General features: G+C 35.3%; 1 long non-coding RNA gene across 4 annotated transcripts in view; it reads left to right on the plus strand.

Annotated features, from left to right (window-relative positions):
• LOC147404409 (uncharacterized) overlaps positions 1 to 22274 on the plus strand; it is a 33833-nt gene that overhangs the window by 8565 nt on the left and 2994 nt on the right. The window contains exons 4-5 of one of the 4 annotated variants that reach the window (XR_015177743.1): positions 1201 to 1316; positions 7050 to 22268. This is a non-coding gene — a long non-coding RNA (uncharacterized LOC147404409). Of the gene's footprint in view, positions 1 to 1200; positions 22269 to 22274 lie in introns of those variants that run through there. The other 3 variants (XR_015177741.1, XR_015177742.1, XR_015177740.1) reach the window with 3 other exon arrangements.

Below are 22274 nucleotides of genomic sequence, written 5' to 3' on the forward strand. Positions count from 1 at the left end.
TCTTTTGTTTTAACTCACTCTTTTGAGATATGGACTATTCATGCATCATACCAAAGAAAGTCACTTTTATATTGAGTTTATGATGATTTTCATTAGTTTTTTCTGTCTTAGTTAATTGCCAATAGCAAAAAGTATGAGATTGTTGATTACAATCCCCACCTCTTCAGATGGTTCTTTCAGTTTCTTTCTCTTGGAATCTAAAATTTGCACATGACCCAACTGTTAAGTCGTCTTGTGCTGTATCTCAAGCATGCATCATCCACCACTCTAGCACATATGAAAATAAGTCACTATTTGCAACCTTAACAAACCCACTAGTCACTTGTACATCTTGGAGCAGTTCAAGGCAATTCAACGCTCTCTCCTGCAGTCCCGGCAAAAGAGAAAATCTCATCATCTATCACTCTAACACATACAAAAAAAAGGCACTATTTGCTGCAACCTTGACAAACCCACTTGTTGCTTGCACATCTTGGAGCAGGTCAAGGCACTTCAATGCTCTATCTTGCAATCCTGTCACAGAGAAAATCTCATTCATGAACTGATTATCTTTTGGTGAACAGTAATGGCTGAAATTTTCATTTTGGTTAATGCCCCTCTCTTAGTCTTTCTCCTCAACAAAAAGCTATATTTTCTTTTTTCTTTTTGTTGTTTATCAAAGAGTATAGAGAGTTGTCTTCTTCAGCTACAATTAAAGTCGAGAAGGCAACGAACAACCTTTTGATTGGTGCTGATTGGACTATGAGCATCAATATTTGCGATTCTATCCATTCTAATAATTGGTAATAAAAACCCCACCAAAGGGACAAAGTAAAGTTTTGATGCTTGTTGAATTCTGGATTTTGAATTTGATTTTTTTCTCAATATATCTTTTTACTAAATCATACTAGATATTGCAAATATTGAAGCAAAAAATTATGTACTTTATCAGGAACTGTTCATGCTTAGAAAATAGAGATTCATTTAACTCTAAAAAACTTAGTTCATAGGATGTTGCTTGGATTGGACGGGTATCTTTTAATTTTCCCATATTTTTTAGTCCTTGTTTAGAGGTTTTTTGCTTAACATTAGTTTGAAGGGTGTCTTAAAGTAATCATTTCTTTTGCCTTTGAGTGTTGCATCTTTTCATGATATTCTTATATTATTCATTTATGTATCCATTCTCATTCTAAATGTGATGCTGAATTCACCTTCCTGTAGGAACTATTCATCCATTTGATTTGCAAATTCAGCCTAATGGCTGGAAAGCTCCCATCATGCAATAATTAGTGATTCCAATGACAAGCATGCGAGTATAGCAAGTGATGTGAACACAAGTTAGTATTTTTTCGTTTATTTTATATATATACATTTAAGAAAAAAAATAGTTTCCTTTTTGTTTTACTAAAATGATAACTACAGTAAGCTACTTTGTATAACTAACTGTCACTAAGATATAAAATTATTAATTCAATCTTTATTTACTTCATGAAAATGAATATTGTTCTATTTACATTATGGAACATGCATTATTGAAAATAAAAAATGATTACATTGATGATTAGGACAACTTAGCTATTAGTAGATTTTTAGTGAAGTAGTTACCAATTACAGGTTTGATACTGCTATAAATAAGACTAACAACAATTACCAACTAGAGATTTTGAATGATTTAACACCTAATGAGTTTCTGGTTCACAAGTTTGTCTTAAAACTCAATTGTCCTGTTATGCTTTTGAGAAACTTAGACCATTCAAACGAACTTCGTAATAGTGAGCGTCTTGTTTGGTGTGGCTTCAAAAGAAATGTTATACATGTGGAAATTGTTGTTAGGCAAGATATTGGTAGAGAAGCCGTTCTGCCTAGAAGTCCATTATATCTATTGAGAATGATTACTATCATTTTACTTTCTAGAGGACGTAGTTACTTATCTGATTGCTAATTGCAATGGTTTTAAACAAATTGCAAAGGTTTATTATTTCACAAATTGGTATGTATTTGCCAGATTTTATGTTCTCACATGAGCAACTTTATGTAGTAATATTGAGAGGTGTTTTAAGATCAACTAATTTTCTAACCAAGACAATGCTTGAGGATGATAAATCGGGGTACACCAGAAATATTGATTACACAAAAATTTGTAAGTTCCACTTTTTTATATTTAAAGTTCAATTATGATATTTATAGATTTTATGCATGCGTAAAATTTTGTAAGATATTTTTTTTATTTCATGATGTGTTAGTGGTGTAAAATATTGTAAAGTTAGTTATCAACGTTAATATATACTTTTATAATCTACATATCAATGTTAGTGATGGAAAATTCTTTCTTGTTTTGTGTAGATAACCATATCAACAAACTTCTATCGATTTTGATAATATTCAAGCACTTTTTCAAAACTAGATCTTTAATAGAAATTACTCGATTAAAATCTTTATTTATTTGATTGGATTTTGAGTGGAAAATCTTTCTTGTTTTGCATGGATAACTATATCAACACAATTGCTATCAATTTTAATATATTCAGGGACTGTATCAAATTAGATCCTTAACAAAAACTAAATACTCGATCAAAATCTATAGTTATTATTATAATGCATTAGATTTTGGTTCTAATCCAATCTATTGTCATTCCTACATCTACCATCTAGCCTCATAAGTTAACCCAATTGGATCATAGTGGCCGTTGGATATTAGTAATACTATCATAATTGGTCCAAAAGATGTTTTAGAAGATCAAATCAAATCCATTGGTGGGTTCGTAAGATATGTGTGGACTCTTCTATCATTCATATAGACCAAAGAAAATAGTAATACCCTACAGGTAGGTTTCATTTGGTAGAACATACCTATCTTAAAATCATAAAAAAACTACACTTTAACTTACTACATTAGGAAAAAATGATTCACAGTCACTTTCCAATTCATTGTGGAAATTAAAATTTTGTTCTACAATTTAGAATTGAGGAGACTAACTTCATTTACATTTAATCATTAATGTTGTAGTATTTATCTTATTATTATAACATTTATTCTATGTAGATATTTGTTACTTACTGCTCTTGATTTGTCAGATAATTATAAAGAAGAGTACCAACATACTTCTTTTTTTAAACCTGATTTCAATAAATTAGAATCTGAAGTGTTGACTTGTACAAATAAGAGAAGCACTTCACTATAATAACAATGATGGATATGGATCAATAATAAAACTAATTTTATTGATGAAGAGGTTAGTAATACATATATTTTTCTTTCTATTAAAAATGATCAATATTCTTTAATGATATGATAATATTTTTATTTATTTTTATAGATAGATTTATTAGATAGAAAGGGATTCATGTTCATTGAAACAAGTTAATATTTTGAATTAGATTTAAAAAGTGACTCCTACTATATTTCTTATGGAACCACCAAAGAAGCATTTCCAAAATACAACGTTGGAAATGCAAAATATGATATCATTTTGGATAAGAAAAGTAGATTGGTTGCAATTGATAATATGATTGTTGGTACTTACATAATTAATTTCAACTTTATTTCATTGGACTCACTATCAGACCATGCATCATTTCAACAACTAATAGGCAATTAATTAATTTTTGTACTTATGCGATTGTTATTCATTTATCTTAATTAAGATTAGTAATAATTTAACACATGACTAAGCTTTTCACCATAAGTTTGTGCCAAATTTCCCCATAGTGTCAAGGGTACAGGAGATGACGAACTTAAAAGAAATAAGTTGAGAATTATTAAGTTGAGTAATTGAAATTTAAGTCAAATAAAAAATTGAATTAAATTTTGAAGGAATGTAATAGCTTACGATGAATCTAATAGAGTGATTTTAGGCTTACAAACCTCCGACCCATTCCGTCTTCTTACTGTACTAATTGAAGCATCAACTTTTGTGACAACTACTACAATATCTACAATATAAAATCATATGTTAAAGTATTTTATTATTATTATCAATTACTACTAATAAAGATATTTAATATAAATGAATAACGATTGCATTATTGCCAAAAATAACTACCTACCTATTAGTTGTTCAAATGACACATCATTTGCCCGTGAATCCAATGAAACAAATGTGTACTTAACCATGTAATTGCTTAAACAAATGTGTATCCATTAACAAATGGAGACATGGGGTATTGCTTCCTTTCTCTTCGGAACCATCTAGGCAATAAATCGAGGGATAAATGAGATGGACAGTGGCCGAGTTCTTTTCCCCTTGTTTCTATTACAAGGATAATGGATCAAGGATCCAACATCACAAGTAATGGGTAATTTCTTGGTTTTCTTACCTAAAGTTCAAGATGAACTTGTGAGTTTAATCTTCTTCTCCAATGTATTCAATCCCATTAACTTGCTGAATATAAATTTAGACTGTAACTTAATGGAGGTCTTACCAAGTTTAGAAGGATTAAAAGGAAGAAAGAGAAATCCAATATAATTCATTAAGAGCTTTGTGTCAATTTCCATAGTTTTCCCTCAAAGTTCTCTCATTTTCTTCCTTATCTCCCTTATTTATAAGTTCATAAGGGAGTTCATTACAAAGAAAATTGCAAAAAAGGGGCTAAAAAATGAACTGTTGATCACTCTAAATGATCAATTTGCTTGCTCTGATTAGAACGACCATAATATGTTTTGATCTTTGTTTTCTCAAATTTTCTTCTAATTTCTTCAATCCTCCTTATTTGCTTGCCTGTGCATCAATTGGTGACCAAAGGTGTGTTTTGTTTTAGACAAAAACTTAGGTGAGCCTAATGCATTGTACAATAAGTAGTATCCTCAGTTGCGGCTAATGTGTTTCTTTTATTCAAACTAATTTCATATTTTGTACTTCCAACGATGTATTTTGGAAGTGTTTCCTTGATGATTTTATTATAAATATAGTAGATTGAGTTGCTTCTTAAATCTGGGTTAAAATGTTTAACAATTTCATTGAACATAATAACCTATATTCGATGATCCTATCCATGAAAAATAAAAAATGTTATAATATCATTAAAGGATATTTTATCATTTTTAATTAAAAGGAAAAGTAATTATTAATCTGTTCATCAACAAAAAGAAGTTTCACTACTGTTCCAAATCCATTCTTGTTATTATTGGGAAGTGTTTCTCCTATTGGTACAAGTTGACACTCAAATTCCAATTTGTTGAAATCTGGTTCAAAAAAGAAATGTGTTGGTACTATAACTCTATTTCTCTATGCTTATCTAGCATATCAAGACATGCAAGTAACAAATATCTACATAATCAATAAATACAAACATAAGATAAAAACTACAAAATCGAAATGATTAGAGAGCCCCTCAACTCTTAATTTTAAACTAGAGTATATCAATGTCAAGACAAACATGAAATAAAAAATAAAAAATCTTATAAAATAAAAATTATATTAATCAAATTTTTATTTGTTTTCTCGATAATTTTGTTAGAGTTACTTTCCACAATGATGTGGAGAGTAGGTTTGTGAATCATTTGTTTTTTCTGATGTTGTAAGCCATATTCTAGTTTCTATGGATTAAGAATGAATATGTTGTATAAAATGCAATTCACCTGTAAGGTATTATTTTTCTACAATGATCGCTATGAATGATGGGTTTGTTCACATATGGATCATGGACATTATCATAATAATATCATTTATATAATACTATAAAATTTTATTTTGGGTTAATTATAATAGTATTATTTAGATCTGATGGCCACTATGATCCAATTCTGTTAGCTTGAGACCGATTGGATGTTAGACTTAATAGATTTAGTTAGAGCTAAAATTCAATCTTTTATGATAACTACAAATTTTGATCGAACATTTAGTTTGTGGTTAAGGGTATGGTTTTATAGAGTGCTTGAATAGTAAGAAAATTAGTAGAAATAATGTACCACAATTATTTTATATCTTGATTCAACATTATCATCAAATGGTGGCTTGATAAGAAACTTAGTTGTTGATCTTGAGACACCTCTTGACATTGCTATATAAAGTTGTCCATATGAGAACACAAGTTTTGGTAAATATATACCAATCTGTTGAATAGTTTGCCCTTATGATTTGTTTATAGTCATTGCAAATGCCAATCGGATAGGGAACTGTTTCCGCTTGAAAGTAAAAGGTAGTCATCATTCTCAGGGAAATGTAATAAAATTCTAGGCAGAAATACTTGGCTTCTAATATATTGTCCAACAACAATTTTTGCATTTTAACATTTTTTGGAAGTCTCGACAAATAAGACATGTTCCATTACAAAGTCCATTCAAAGGGCACAAGTTTCTTAAAAGCATAACAAGGCAATTGAGTTTCAAGACTAACTTGTGTGATAGAAGCCCATTAGGTGTTAAATTATCCAAAATCTCTAGTTGATAATTGTTGTTAGTCTCGTCCTCAATAGTATTAAAACTATAATAGGTAACTTCCTCACTGAGAAATCTTTTAATAACTAAGTTGTTCAAATCATCCACAAATTCATTTTTTCTATAACGCTTGTTCAGTTACAGTATTAGAACAATATCCATTTTCTTGGAGTGAAGGAAAGATTGCCTCAATAAGTTTATACTTTGATCTTTTCATCATCCTCATATTCAATCAACATATCATCTTGAATTTTAACAAAATCTTGAAAAACCGATGTCTTAACACCATCGCCAATACGTAATAGTAGATTACAAAAATCTATATTCCTTTTGGCACACATATTGGTTCGCAAATGAAGTTTTTTCAGCTTTACCCATAAATGTGATTTTACGAAATATGAATGTATAATCTGTGTTCTTGTAGTTCAATGTACAACAAGAAGAATTTGTCTAAAATCACTACTAAATACAACAAGTTTAGCTCCAGAAGGTAATTTAGAATTAATAATATCTTGTAGAGTGCGATCAAAGGCCTTAATTGCTAGTTTCCCCTATATAGAAGCCTCATCCCAAATTATTAATTTTGTAACCTATATTAATTTTGCAAGGCTGCTTTGTTTGTGAATACCACACATACTGGAGTGATTAATAATAATGAGTATTTTAATTCTTGAATGTGTTGTTCGACCCCCAGGCATAATACCATCAGCCACATCCGATGTTGCTGTAGCTAGAATAATGTTGTCAATATACCCATTTCATCATTTATATCCTTGAGACGACAGATTCCATCATTTCTTGGTAAGTTTAATATAGGTCAATCATGGTAAATAATGTCTCATTTATTTGTTGGTTTGGAGTGAGGTATTGAGGATGGTGGAACAAATTGTGTAAGCGTCAGATATGGGTATATACCAAAGTCTCATGAATGGTTTGGAGCCAAAGAGTGCCTCCAAAAGTGAAATATCCAACTACAATAGAAGGGTTGGGAATCTGAAAAATGTAGTTGGCTGGCTTGGCAAGCTTGAACACCAAAACTTGTACAAACTTGCTGACGATGTGGTAAGTTGACATAGGGGGTTACATCAATGTAATTGGCTCAAGAAGCATGCTTGAGGTGACAAGGTTCGATCTGTTTGTAACGATATGAAGTATGTAGGAGCATACTCATTCATATGCTAAGTGATGTGAAAAAAAACTAACACCACACATGCTTAGTTGAAGTGGACAAGTTTATGCTTTAGATGTTTATGTAAAATACTATCTGGCTTGTCAAATAATCAACTATTGATTTTGATATTTCTTTTAATAAGTAAAAAAAATCATTAAAAAAAGTGGTTGAGAAGATTGACCAAAATTACAAGATACTACTAGGACAAGACTTTACACACTACGAAGGGAGTCCCTATAGAAATTGATCTAGGTTTTAGAGAAAAAAAGAAGAAGAAATTCCAGAAAAGTATGTTTATTATTTCTTCATTCCTATTTATATATTGCATGATAAATAGGAAAAGACGAAAAATGACATGACAAAAAATAAACAAATAAATAAAACTATCACTGATAACACTCCCCTTTAAGCTGGTGCAAAGATATCGCACATGCCCCAACTTGCCCATGAGATTGTCAAAACTGGTATAACCCAAGGCTTTGGTGAGGACATCGGCTAACTACTGTGTTGTAGGAACAAAAATGATGCAGATGTTATCGGAAGTAACTTTCTCCTGGATGAAATGTCGACGACCTCAATATGCTTGGTGTGGTCATGTTGAACTGGATTATGAGCAATGCTAATGGTCGCCTTGTTATCATAGTATAACTGAAAAGGTGTAGGTGGTGAACAACCTAGCTCACGAAGCAAAATTTGTAACCAGAGTAACTCATATATGCCAAGAGCCATGGCTTGGAACTCATCCTTCGCACTTGAGCGAGCAACTACAAATTGTTTCTTACTGCGCCAAGTTACCAAATTACCACCCACCATAGTGCAATACCTAGAAGTTGAATGACGATTAGTAATAAAACACGCCCAATCAACATTTGTCCATGCTTCTAAACGCATGTGACCATGCGAACAGAATATTAAGTCTTTCCCCGGATATCCTTTCAAATATCAAAAGATGTGTAGGGCAACATCAAGATGTGTTGTACGAGAGGAATGCATGAATTGGCTAACGCTTACAGCATAAGCAATGTCAGGTTGCGTAAGAGATAGGTAGATGAGTTTACCAACCAAACTTTGATAACGACTGATATCTTGAAGGGATTCACCATCATTTTCACTCAATTAGTGATTTGGCTCAATTGGAGTACCAACTGGTTTAGCCCCAAGTTTGCTAACTTCCTGGAGCAGATCTAACACATACTTGCGCTGTGAGATAAAAATGCCTGTCTTAGAATGAGCTACCTCAATACCCAAAAAATATTTAAGAAGTCCAAGGTCTTTTACTTCAAAGTGATTTCTAAAAAGATGCTTCAAAGTTTGGATCTCAGTAGGGCAATTTCCTATCATGACAATATCGTCAACATACATAATAAGAATTATAGTATGATGTCCACCATGCTTGACAAATAGTGTATGATCTGCCTAACATTGTTTATAACCTACATCCTGTATAACAGAACGACACATCTCAAACCACGCTCTTGGGGATTGTTTGAGACTATATAAGGACTTCTTTAGACGACACACTTTCCTATCAGCATTGGAAAAGAGAACTCCTAGAGGAGTATCCATGTAGACTTTTTCCTACAAATTGCCATGCAAGAAGGCATTCTTCACATCTAGTTGGTGAAGCTTCCAAGAGAAGTTTGCTGCCAAAGAGAGAAAAACATGAATAGAATTCATTTTAGCTAGCTGGGCAAAGGTTTCTTGATAGACGATGCCGCATAACCCTTGACAACCAACCTAGCCTTGTACTTGTCAATCGATCCATCTGACTTGTACTTTATTGTGAACACCCATTTGCAGACAATAGATTTCTTTCCCTATAGTAATGAAACTAACTCCCAGGTATTATTCTTTGTTGAAGCTCTCAGTTCCTCATCCATAGCCTATTTTCACTTGGGATTGGAGAGAACTTCTTTCACACTAGATGGGATGGAAACAAATGACATATTAACTACAAAGGAGCGATAAGATGGAGACACATCATGGTAAGAAATAAATTGAGAGATTGGATGCAAAGTACAAGCACGTTTACCTTTTCGATGAGCAATGGGAACATTGGAATATGAAGAAACTAGATTTAGCTCCTCAGTGGTATGGCATGGTGGATCAACAATGACTTGGTTCTCCCTTTCTGGTGTAAGTGCGTCCAAAACAATCAGGCACCGACTTGATTGGTTACACAACTTCTTCATTAGATTCTGGAATAATTGGTAAATGTAGTAAAATTGGGAAATATGACTGTAGAAGGGACTCATGGTTAGTAGATAGATGGAACTACTCCCCTTGAAGAGATTGTCGATCAGGGCTAGGAAGTAACACTGGTCTTCAAAGAAAGTAATGTCCATTGTGAGAAATCAACGACGGGTAGGTGGATGATAACATTTACAACCCTTCTAAGAGTTAGAATAACCAAGAAACAAACACTTCAATGCTTTAAGATCAAGTTTAGTGCGAGCATGACTGAAGTTATGAGCAAAACAAACACACCCAAAGATATGGAATCATAGAAAATAAAGGAAGATCATCGCATGAAAATTGAGTAGCACAAAATTGTTTCACACCTTTGTAGGAATACTCTCCACCCTTATTGAAGCGAAGGATTTTGATCTTTACTCCAAATTGAGTTAGGACCATCGCATGAAAATCTTGGAATATGTAATAATTAAACTTAGAGAGTTTCTTATTATTCAACTAATTAGCCATAATTAGGCTTTAAAGTATTACAAAGATTTAAATAAGGAAAAGACTAAAAAGGGCCTACAAATTAATAATATAATAAGAATGAATTAATCTAACACTCCCCTCAAGTTGGTGCGTGGATATCAACAACACCCAACTTGGACAAAACACCTTCAAAGACTATTTTACTAACACCTTTAGTAAGAATATCAGCGAGTTGTTGAGATGTAGGTACAAAGGGAGTACAAATCTGTCTAGAAATAATTTTTTCTTTAATAAAATGACGATCAACTTCAATATGTTTCATTCTGTCATGCTGAACCGGATTTGCTGCTATGTTAATAGCTGATTTATTATCGCAATAAAGTAAGAACGGGACTGGCACAGGAAGACACAAGTCTGCTAGTAAGATCTTCAACCACAATAACTCACACACTCCAAGTGCCATAACTCGGTATTCTGACTCAGCACTGGACCAATAAACCACGTCCTGCTTCTTACTGCGCCAAGTTACCAAGTTGCCACCAATCTTAGTTAAATACCCAGAAGTATACCGTCTATCAGTCACCGAACCAGCATAATCTGCATCTGTCCATGCCTCAATGCGAAGATGACCATTATTACTGAATAGGATACCTCGACTAGGACATCCCTTAAGATATCTAAGAATATGATAGACAACAGTAAGATGAGATGTTCGAGACGAGTACATAAACTGACTAACAACACTAACAACATAGGCAATATCAGGGCGAGTCATAGACAAGTAGATCAATTTTCCTACAAGACGCTGATACTGACCAATATCTTCCAAATACTCCCCCTCAGAATCAGCTAACCTATGATTCTGCTCAATAAGAGTATCAGTGGGACGAGAACCAAGCTGACCAGAGTCACTGAGTAATCCAAGAACATACTTGCGTTGAGAAATAAATATACCGGATTGAGACCGCGCAACCTCAATACCCAAAAAATAGCGAAGATGCCCAAGGTCTTTAATCTCAAATTGACGGCCTAATGAGGTTTTTACCTCGGCAATGCCAACAGCATCATCTCCAGTTAGAATAATGTCATCCACATAAACAATCAGAGCTACAGTTTTGCTTTGGGAGTGACGCAAAAAAAGAGTGTGATTAGCAGAACTCTGATAGAAATCAAACTGACACATAGCTTTAGTAAAGCGCTCAGACCATGCGCGAGGCAACTGTTTCAGACCATAAAGAGAACGACGAAGACGATAGACATGTGCTGGAGAAGTAGATGTAAGAAACCCAGGAGGTTGGACCATATAGACTTCTTCCTGAAGATCACCATTGAGAAACGCATTCTTGATATCCAACTGAAAGAGAGACCACCCTCTGATAGCGACAACAGAAAGAAGAACGCGAATGGTAGTCATCTTGGCAACCGGAGCAAATGTCTCCTGATAATCAATACCATAGGTCTGAGCATAACCCTTGGCTACCAAATGGGCCTTACAACGAGCAATAGAGCCATCCGGATTATGCTTAAGATTGAAAACCCAGCGACATCCCACCGCCTTCCTACCAGGTGGAAGAGGTACAATTTCCCAAGTCTGAGTTTTTTCAAGTGCATTCAACTTATTGATCATAGCGGCGCGCCACTCAAGATGGGTAATAGCATCTGCAATAGTAGTTGGAAGAGAAACAACGGATACAGAAGCAAGAAAACTCCGATAGGAGGTTGAGAGAACCGAATCAGATATATAATTAGAAATTGGATAAGTACAAGTGCGCTTACCCTTATGAATAGCAATGGGACGGTCATCACAGGGAACAAGAGGCGGAGCTGGAGGCGAGGAAGCGAGCTGGTCTGGTAGAGGAGTGATGGTAGTATTGCGAGGACGCCGAGAGTAAACCTGTAAAGAAGGAGGTGACGAACGGACGGGGGGTGGAGATGGAGGAACCGGCATGGGAAGTGGAAATAAATAAGGAAAAGGATCAGTAGAGAAATCGAGGGGAAATAATTCAGATTGAATGCCAACAGACCCATTGTAGTATGGGGTATGCTAAAAAAAGGAAACATCCCGAGAAATGAAACGCCGTCGAGAAGGAGGATGGTAACACCAGTATCCTTTCTGGGTAGAAGAATAACCTAAAAAAATACATTTTACAACCTTAGGGTCTAGTTTAGTACGAGTTTGGTCAAGGATTTGAACAAAGCAGACGCACCCAAAAACATGCGGAGGAAGTGGAAAAAGGAAACGATCCGGACAGAGCTTAAAAAGGGGTGTGGCAAACTGAAGAACCTGGGAGGGGGTTCGATTAATAAGATAGACGGCAGTAAGTACTGCATCAGCCCAATAGGATTGGGGCACGTTCATTCTAATAGAAATGGCATGAGCTAACTCTAGAATATGGCGATTTTTACGTTGGGATCGACTATTCTGCTTAGGAGTCTTAACATTAGACATTTGATGCTTAATGCCAGATTCTAAACAAAGTTTCAAGACCTCACTGTAGGTGTACTCAATACCATGATCAGAACGGAAGGTCTTGATGGTATGACTAAATTGGGTATGAACCATAGCAAGAAATTGCTTGAAAATTCCATAAACTTCACTCTTGTATTTCATTAGATAAATCCAAGTGGTACGACTATGGTCATCAATGAACAAAACAAAATAGCGAAAACCAAAGGTTGATGTGACAGGGGAAGGACCCCATACATCAGAATGAATTAGGTCAAACATAGCAGGTGCAGTAGTATTCATACTAATGGGATAAGAAGAACACACATGTTTAGCTAATTGGCAAGTTTCACAAGAAAAATCAAGTAAATTATTATTAAATAAAGTAGGGAACATGTGTTTCAAATATCCAAAAGAAATATGGCCTAGGCATAAATGCCAACGCATTACAAGAGCCTTATTAGAACAACTACTACTACTAAGCTGGGAGACAGAATGGATGCTAGGGGAACCAGTTACGTCCAAGAGATACAGTCCATTCACTTCACGTTCAGTGCCAATCGTCCTATTCGACCCCAGATCTTGAAAGACACAATGAGAGGGATAAAAGATTACACTGCAATTCAAGTTTTTTATACTACTAACAGATATAAGATTAGTAGTGAGATGAGGAACATGCAGTGTGTTAGTTAAGGATAAAGAGGATGTAACAGGTAAATGACCTTGACCGGCTATAGAAGACAACGAACCATCAGCTAAGCAAACCTTGCGATGACCAAAACAAGCAGTATAGGTTTTAAAAAGAGAGGACGTACCGGTCATGTTATGTGAGGCACCAGAATTAATGATCCATGGTGAGGAGCTGGTGGATACCTGATTGAGCGAATGTAGAGACTGGTTGAGATGAAGTCTCCATCTGATTGAAGAATTTCCTGAACTTGTCAAATTCGGCTTGGGATAGAAATATCAAATCCGATGAAGTGGTAGGAGCTGCAGAGGGTGTTAGATCAGTAGTCGGCTGAGAAACTACATGAGCTGAAGATCGTTGAGACTGATGACGTTGTTGAGGTGGACGACCATGAAGTGCATAGCAACGAGCCTTGACATGACCTAACTTGCCACAATGATCACACTTATGTCGCTGACGAGTAGACATAGATTCATTAGGAAGCTGTGGAGAAGGTAGGCGAGCAAGCATAACTGAATGGTCTCCTGAAGAACGAGGTAGAACAGCTGCACGACGACTCTCATCAGCCAAAACATAGGAATATGTGGTCTATAGGGACGGAAAGGATCCATACCCAATACGTGCACTCTCGTATACTCAAACTCATTCCGGAGTCCGGCTAGGAATTTAAAAACTCGATTCTTATCCAGAATCGACGCATATAATGCCTCGTCACCCGAGTGCTTCCAATCATAAAAGGAGAAGTAGAAGGTCAACTCTTCCCATCGAGCCCGTAGCTGTGATATATAGGAGGTGACTGGAGAGTCTCCTTGCGAAAGACAGGAAATCTCACGCTCCAAGTTAAAAATTTGGACATTATTTTGACGTTGCGAGTAGATATTTTTTGCGAAATCCCATATCTGTTTTGCAGTCTTGGACAACATGAAACCAGCTGTAATGTGTAGTTGCATAGATGTAACTAGCCAAGAACGGACCATAGAGTCATTAGCAAACCATTGGGGGTAAGTAGTGGCCATTGGTACCAGCTATTTTTCCTTCCCTGTGAGGTAACCAATCTTCCATTTTCCACCAATAAACATTTCAACCGAACGAGTCCAAAGAAGGTAATTATGACCATTTAATTTTACGGTGGTGATTTGAATGCCTGGAAAATCTGTCGAATGAGAGGGAATACCTCCTGATCCAGCACTATCACTGGTGATCGAGGAAGAAGACATCTCAGAGGCCATAACAAACACAAAATATGTACTTTGGTTTGGAAAGGGTGGTCTAGAAACAAAAAAATCTGCGGCTACTACTGTGATCCTCCCAAACAAAGAGTTAGTTTTCAAAAATAAAACAAGGAATTTTCTGTGATCACCGTTACTCGAGTGGTTGTAGACCTCTGATTGCAACTCTGCAGTGATCATAGGTCTCAAACCAAGACTCAAAAAATGATAGCAAGCTTCAAAACTGTATTTCTGCAGTGATCATAGGTGTCGCAGATACCAGAATCCCCATCTGAAGTAATCATTAGATTTCTGCTATGATCGTAGAGTGTCGCCAAACTCAGAACAACAATCTATTGCAGTCGTAAGGTTCTGTGGAGGTGTCCTGTTGGGTTGCAGATTTCATAACCGTGATCTTCTGTGATCGCGAGCTCCAAAACAGCCTACTGCTGTGATCTCAGATCTTATAAACTCACCTACGATGGTCGCAAGAGGTTGATTAGCCACTCACGATGGTTAAAAATTCAAAAAATGGTACCTGCTATGATCGTAGGTCTCATACAGCCACCTATGATGGTTGCACAAGATCGAAATTTCTATCTTGAGTGTTGCAAGACTCAAAGACAGTCACCTTGGATATTTTAGGCACCAAACAACATCATTGCTGTGAGAACAACCTGAATGCAGGCTTCGAATAGGTGTTAACTCCCTATCGCATGATGCGATTAGGGTTTGTAGTGACAGAGGACCCCCGTAGGGGTGATACGAAATTGAAAACGAGAGAAGTTGAGGATGATTTAACGAAGAATCAGTTAATGGATTTTGTAGCAGTAGGTTTCGATGGAGGCAGAGAGTTCTTGGCTCTGATACCAAATTAAACTTAGAGAGTTTCTTATTATTCAACTAATTAGCCCTAATTAGGCTTTAAAGTATTACAAAGATTTAAATAAGGAAAAGACTAAGAAGGACCTACAAACTAATAATATAATAAGAATGAATTAATCTAACAGTAATAGACATCATCTTTTGTTTTCATTAAGTACACCCACACACATCTACTATAGTCATCCACAAAAATAACAAAATAACAAAAATCCAACAAAGAAGTAAAAGGGTATGGTCTCCAAACATCAGAATGCACAAGGGAAAATAAAGAGGAACTTTTATTTAAACTTATTGGATAAGAAGAACGACAATGCTTTGACAATTGACAATCTTTACATTGTAACTCTAACAATAACATAGCCTGAAACAAAGGAGGAAACAAACACTGTAAATATTAAAAAGAAACATGACCCAATCAAATATACCACTGCATTATTCGAGATTTATTGACTACCTTACTACTACTCTGAGAAGTATGAGCATGTGGAATGTACTGAGACGTTGGGATGTTGAGAAGGTACTAGTCATCTGCTTCATGACCACTGCCAGTAACTCTCTTCGTTGCCAAATCCTCAAAGACACAATGAAAGGGAAAAAAATGTAACACAACAATTTAGATTCGTTGCCAAATCCTCAAAGACACAATGAGAGGGAAAAAGGTAACACAACAATTTAGATTTTTTGTAACACTACTAACATACTGATGTAGGACATCTACAGTTCTAAGTAGTTCTCTAATTTATTAGATTTCTATTTCTACTTCTAGTAGAATTTCTATTTCATAGTTATGTTAGGAGTACAATTCCTTGTTAGTTTTTAATTTGTTTTAAATTCGTTTTTATTATTTAGACTAAAATTAGAAGTACTTAAAAGTCTCCAATTTGAGTTCTAATAGGATTAGAAAGTTAGTATTATGTTATAGATAGGTTAGAAATATTAATATTTAGTATTTTAGTAGGATTACAAGTTGTTATGATTGAGTTATCTATATAAGGAGCTCCAAATCCGAAAATTAATAATCAATTCAATTATCTTTTCTATTTTAATTATTTTTTTTAGCATTATGCTCTATTTTATTTCAATCTATTGCTTGTTTATCAATTGAATCTATTGATTCAAATTGATTTTGAGTGTTCCATTGAACACAATCTATCGAATCTATTGATTCACAGGCTTCCGCTACATCACATACACAAGATTGGTAGTGAGATTAGGAATATGTAAAACATTAGACTAAGAAAAACTCTAAGGGACCGTGATGGTTCCTTTACCGATTATGGATGATATGGAACTATTAGCTAGACGAACTTTGTCATTGCTTGAACAGGGCTATAGGACTGAAAGAATGAAGACATATTCCTATCATGTTATCTGAAGTTCTTGAATCAAGAATCCAGGAGTTGGATTGAGATGAGGAAACGTAATGAGCAGTGGCAGGGGTACCTGTGTGTGCAAAGGAATAGGTCACAGTGGTGAACCTTCCAAAGAGCCTTCAAACGAATAATATCCTCCTGGGATGCATGTACCGCTAGAGGCGGTAGCTCAAAACTCAAAGAATCATCGAGTATGTCAGCATTGGAAGCATGATGAGCTGAGGAAGATCTGCCCTTAGATTGGAATCAATTAGGACGACTTATCAAGTCCTAACGCTTAACTTGAATATGTTCAAATTTCCACAATAGTTACACTTCGGCCTCTTTTTTTTTTAATTATTAGGGTGCTTAGGTGGATTTATCAAATTTCTTCACTTTCGGAGTTTGTCTTTCTCTCTGTCTACTAGCTACCATAACAGATTTATCACTCACAGGAATATCCAGATGTTCCATAACCAAGCGTTGACTCTCCTTACTTTGAACACAAGAATATACAATGTCCAAAGGAGTTAGAGGATCTCTGTTTAGAATCTAAACTCTAACCATCTCAAACTTGGGAATCAGATCGGCAAGAAACTTAAATGTACGTGTGTCAACATTTTTGTTAAGCTATGCACTATCTTTCGAGCTTTCCCAATTGAAAGGTAAATAGTGATCGAGCTCTTCCCACATGCTACGTAATTCAGAAAAATAACCTGATAATGTCTTCTTCCGCTATTTGAGATGCGATATATTATGTTCCAATTGATAGATTTGAGCACTGTTATATGAGCTTGAGAATTGAGTCATTGATTCCCAAATTTGTTGTGTTGTCTTAAAAAAAAAGGTATCCTCTACTAATATGAGGTTGCATTGAATGCTATAACCAAGACATAACTACAGCTTTCTCAGCATCCCATTGTTTGTACTTAGGATCTGAGACATTTGGTTGTTTTTCTTTCCCATTCAAATTGTCTGCTTTCCGTCTTCCATGGATGGCTAGTTTCGCCAACTGAGCCCACTCTAGATAGTTTGTGCCATCGTGTTTGACTGTGGTGATCTGGAGGTTTGGATTTTCATTTCTGACTTGTGAGGATCCAAAACCACCATTGGTAGACTGTCTTGAAGTTACTTCTGACATGACTTCGGAGAAATAAACTAATCACAAAAAATCCAGATCACACAAGAGATTACTCGGAAACACTAACGAACCACATATAACATAAGAAGGGGATCTATCTCCGCATTCCTGATGAAAAAAAGAAATCTGACTCACCTTGGAGGTTATTACAACCGTGACATAGGCTATAATAGTCAATTAGGTGTGAGGAATGATCCGATGGCGATCTACAAAACCCTAGGTGACTGGAGGCAACCCTAGGAGGTGGCTGAAATGGTGCGACAACCCCTAGAGGGTTGCTGTTGATGTGCGCCAGCCCCTAAGAGAAGTGTTGCTGATTTGCAACAGCCCTAGGAGGTTGTTGAAGGGCTGGCGGCAACCCCAGGTGGTGTCTGCTGACTTGCGACAACCCTAGGAGGCTGTTGAAGGAATGGCTGCAACCCTAGGTGGTGGTTGCTGACTTGCATCAGCACCTAAACAGTTGTTCTGACTTGCAGCAGCACCTAGAGGCTTGTTGTGTGGCTGGCAACAGCCTTAGGAGGGTGGGCAACAGCCCTATGGCTGCAAAAGGTTGGAGATTGAATCCTCTACCTGCTTCGGAACTCTCTTCGATCTTCTCGGTCGTCACCAGAGCTCTGATACTTTGTAGAAACTGAGCTAGGGTAGAGACGAAGAAGAGAAGAAGAAATTTCAGAAAAGTATTTTTATTATTTCTTTATTCGTATTTATATATTACATGATAAATAGGAAAAGATGAGAAAGGATATGACAGAAAATGAAGAGATAAATAAAACTATCTCTGAAAACAGTCCCATCCAAACATGAAGTCCTCAAAGAAGACCCCGTTAAGGGAACCATCAATCTTACACTAATAAAATAACAACCCAAGAATGAACAAAACCATGTCACAGTGAGATCTCTCCAATCCCGAAAATATTCTCATGTTTCTCTCTTTCCATGCACCCCAGCAAATTGCAACGGGAAGCAAGGCCCAAAGTCTTTTGTTTTTTCCTACCCGTGAAAAAGTTGTGGTTCTAGCCTTGGTATAAGGAGAAAGTAAAAGTTGAATAACTGTTAGAAATGAAACCAGCAATTTACAACAAAAGGGCAATGTAAAAGGAAATGATCGACACTCTCCCCATTCGCATGGCACATGACACACAAATTAGGCAAAATGAAACCCCTCTTAGTGAGGTGATTGAGGGTGAGTAGTTTACCTGAAGCTGTCAACCAAGCAAAGAAAAAAATTTTGAGGTACTATTGATGTAGATATTTGATTCATATTATTGAAGGAATTCATCCAATTTTCATGCTCTATTGTTAAAGAAATTTTTATATAGTGAGGTAAGCTTTGACTTTATCTATTAATAAACATGCACAGTAATTCACTATGATATACATTTTAATAAAACACTAAATTATAAATAAACTCTCAAAGTTATATCTAATGTAATGTAAAATATGAAATATGGAATACGAAGCAAATAGTAATCTACATTGTCATTACTTGCAACACTCTTCAGCTTTTCACTAGAATCTTGAATGGTTGCATTGTGGATAGATTTTTCAGCCATTACGCTAGATATGCAAATCAAAAAGCTAAGAAGTTATGATAAGGAAACAAAATCAGCATCATAATTATAACAATTTTAAACTTTTTATAATAAAATTGGTTGTAAGTAGCTTGCCCATTCTGAGGTCTTCCAATCATGGAAGGAAATACACTTTACCAGATGAAACATAAAGTGAACCCGTTATGGGCAAGAAATTAGGAAGTTCTAAACTTTGGTTTCCACATCTCTCTCTGTTGAAGTTGACCCATGCATTCTTCTAATGTGGGTAGATTTGTCTTTACCACTAGAAGTAGGTAGAGAAGACCTTTCATTTGAAGAACATATCATGGGTGGAAATCAAGGATTTTCAACTATTGGAAACTTCTGGACATTCAACTATTGCTCATGGCATAGTAGTGATAGGATTTTCTGTGGAGGGCGGGCAGTAGGGCATTAAAAAATTGGTCTTTTTCAAGGTCTTGTTGGTTGGGCTTAGTAGAAAAAAATAAAGGGTATTAGAGAGAGATTGATTCTCGTCCCTTAATTTACCTATTTGTCTGGAGTCTTTTTTTTTTTTTTATATCAGTAAAGATGAATTTATTGAAAAGAACGACGAGGGGGGTCGAGGGGACCAACCCAAAACAAAGAGAGAAAACAAGAAAAGAAAACAACAACGAAGCGAGAACAACCAATCACTCTCGCGATAAAGAACAAACCCTATCCCATCTCACAATGAAGTCTTCAAAAAAAATCCCCTTAAAATCCTTATAAAGTTTACACCAAGAGAACAAAATCTCCAAAATCGACAAAACTAATCCTTCCAACATAGACACGTTCCCCTAAAAAGTACAGCGATTGCGATCTTTCCCAATTCCCCAGCAAATCACAAACGGCACCAAGAACCAAAGGTTCCGTTTAGAAGATGAGAAAGAACCTCCCCACCCCAACCAAGATTCCAAAGCCGACTTGATTGATCGGGGAAAGCAACTCACTATACCAAAGAAAGATAAGAAGTGCGACCAAATATGATGTGCTACTTGGCAGTGCATGAGTAAGTGATCCACTGTTTCCTCCTGTAATTTACACATACAACACTGGTTCGGAGATGGCAGAGATGGAGTCTCACCACAAACAGAGATAGCAGTCTCATCTATAGAAGGATATTGCAAGAGAAACATTAATTATTGTGTCTTATATAAAAACTTATAGAAGTCTATAGGGAGCATGAGACATCATTTACTATTCTCTTACAATTCAAAAAATAAAAAAGTAGTAGTATAAATTCTAAGGACATTAGTTGTCTAACATAGAACCCTCCATTTTCCAAAATTTTCATATCTCAGTCACACAATATTAGATGAATTTCCTATTTGTTCTCATTTGTTTGAATCAGTCAGACATCATTCATGTATTTCCATGTGCTTCTGTTTGTTTGGTTATAACTTTCTAAAGCTTATGCATTAATAACCTAGACTAACAGAATGATATAGCCATCATACCATTGCCTAACTAAATGGAGTGACGCAATAGAAAATGATTTGGACCACAGTAAGAGAATAGAGAAAGATATTGTGAGTAACCACTTGATACCAAGGCATCAAGAAAGCTTTCAAGATAGTGAAATAAGTGGAACAAAAGTTGTTGAAGAAAATGAGACCAGTAATCACATCCAATTAATTGCAAACCTGAGTTTGGAATAAAATAAAGAGAAAAAAGTAAAAGATGTAGAAGGATCAAGAGGACCCTTTCTGCTATAAAATCTAATAATTAATTAAGACTTTTGAAGTAAGTTAAAAAAAAAATGATGAGCTTGTCAATTTCTTTTCAACATTAAAATTATAGAAAATAGATATGACAATATGATCCACCAAAAGCTTACCAAAACATCATGAACCGTGCAGTGGAAAGCTTAACCTGATCAACATCAGAGTCATTGTAACACAAGCAAGAAGTAGTACATAGTTTTATGTCTCCCTAAAAGAAGAGAAACATGTTAAAAATTCTATTCAAACTAGACTGCAAAGCGAAATCCTTTAGACCTATTTCTCAAGAAGCATCGTCAATAAATGGCAACTTGGAAAATCTCATTATCATTGTGGTATTCGAGAATGAACATGGTGGGAATATTTCTTATCTGATTTGGGAGCATATCCATTTTAATAGGATCATTTTAGATGGTATTATTGTCCATTTTTTGGATATCCTCAAATATTAGTTTCCAACTGAAATTTATTCAAGTGTGCACTTGGCATAAAACAGTATACTGGACTTCATTATCAAACACCCCCTTCAACACCACACTCACTTCTTTCCTACACTACAATAATCATAAAAAACCACTTAACATACAATCGTACACCAACAAACATTAGATAACATCCATTATCAAACACCCACAAATAAATCACTTAAGATCATAGTTACAAAAATCCATAGAACAATTTCATTCCCGAAAGCTAAAAAATAAAAAACCAAAAAACAAATCAGATCAAGAGTTACAAGAAATCGTAAAAAATTGCACATTAGATAACATCAGAGTTACATAAAATAACACCTAAACTTGATTTAATCATTTATATTCCCAAAAAATTTGTTGGGGAAAGATTCTTGAGATATTAATTGCTTATAGAAACAAAAAAGAAAAAAAAAAAAGTAGCAGCAGGCATAAGCTCTGAAATGGGGGATTTCTCTAGTTATGGAATTATTCAGTCATCTTTTCGTGAAAAAACAAATTGTAGATTTATAAGTTAATGACCTGCTTATATTATGGATGACTCTTAAGTCTTAACACTTGCACTCAGCAATAACGAAATCTTCTTGATGAATTTTTCA

The sequence above is a fragment of the Akebia trifoliata genome, chromosome 4, assembly GCF_017979445.1.
Source record: "Akebia trifoliata isolate Shusen 1 chromosome 4, ASM1797944v1, whole genome shotgun sequence".
NCBI classification, from domain to species: domain Eukaryota; kingdom Viridiplantae; phylum Streptophyta; class Magnoliopsida; order Ranunculales; family Lardizabalaceae; genus Akebia; species Akebia trifoliata.